The sequence below is a fragment of the Balaenoptera musculus genome, chromosome X (genome assembly GCF_009873245.2).
Source record: "Balaenoptera musculus isolate JJ_BM4_2016_0621 chromosome X, mBalMus1.pri.v3, whole genome shotgun sequence".
NCBI lineage: Eukaryota > Metazoa > Chordata > Mammalia > Artiodactyla > Balaenopteridae > Balaenoptera > Balaenoptera musculus.
Window position 1 is genome coordinate 42,660,567 of NC_045806.1, and position 1,333 is coordinate 42,661,899.

Here is a 1,333-nt window from a genome sequence, read left to right on the forward strand (position 1 = left end):
AGACTGAAACCTTAGGACAGACCCTCAAAGAGTTCAGGTACTACATGCCATTAACTCAAGTCTCCAGTTACACAGAACTGAAACCTTGGGATGTGACAAAGGTGTTCAAAAAATTCAGAGACCTCACACTTTGAATAAAGACATCTAAATAGCTCAGAATCAAACCTTGAGACACAAACCCCCACAGATTTCAGTGATCTCCCAACCTAAACACAGATTCCCAAATACCTCAAACTTTGGAATACATACTCTCGAAGATTTCAGAGACCTTATATCCTGAATACAGACTCAACAAATACCTCAGACTCAAACCTGGAACACAGATCCTCTAAAAGTTCAGAGAGTAATACTCTGAACACAGTTCCTAAATATCTCAGATTTAAATCTTGGAAAGGGCCCTAAATGAGTTCAGAAACCTCACTCCCTGAAAGCTCCCCACTTACCTCTGAATCAAATCTTGGAACACAGAACATGAAAGAATTCAGACTTTATACCCTGAAAACAAACCACCAAATACCTCAAACTCAAATCTTGGGAGAGAGTTTTGAAGATCTGAGAGGTCACACCCTGAAAAGAGATCCCCAGTTACCTAAACCTCAGACTCAAACTTTAGAACACAGACCCTCAACTCATAGACCTCACTCCCTGAACTAAACTCTCAATAACCTCACACTCATCCTTTGGAACACAGGCCCCCAAAGAGTTCAGAGAAATCATATCCCAAATACAGACTCCCAGTTACTTCAGACTCAAACACTGGGACACAGACATTATAGATTTCTGGGACTTCATACCCCAAATATCTAAGATTCAAATGTTGAGACAAAGACCATCTAAAAGTTTAGAGCTGTGTTCATGCGGAACACAGATTCCCAAACATCACAGACTTTAACTTTATGAAAGAGACCCCATCAAATTCCAAATGCTTCACTTTTTTTTTTAATTCTTAGAACTTGCTTTATTTCAACTTCGTAAAATTATAGACCTCAATCATGACTTATTGTGTTTGCCATATAAAAATCTGCAAGGCATTTTTATATTTGGTTAATCTCTCCTGTCAGCTCTTATCCAATATTCATATATGCCCTCCCTCTTATAATCTATTTTCAAGAAATATGAAAAACTTCAAGAGTAAGAAAAGAATAAATTTACAGTATTCTGTGCGTCATCTTCTACAAAGGTATATTTTTAAAAAGACATCAAACTAAAGATGAGGCAGGTTTTGGTTGTCAAAAATGACTTAATAAGTTTTTTATATGATGTGTGAGTTAATCATTTCTGTCAGATATTAAATAATATTTCTTTAGATCTTGATCAATATATCCTATAAGGG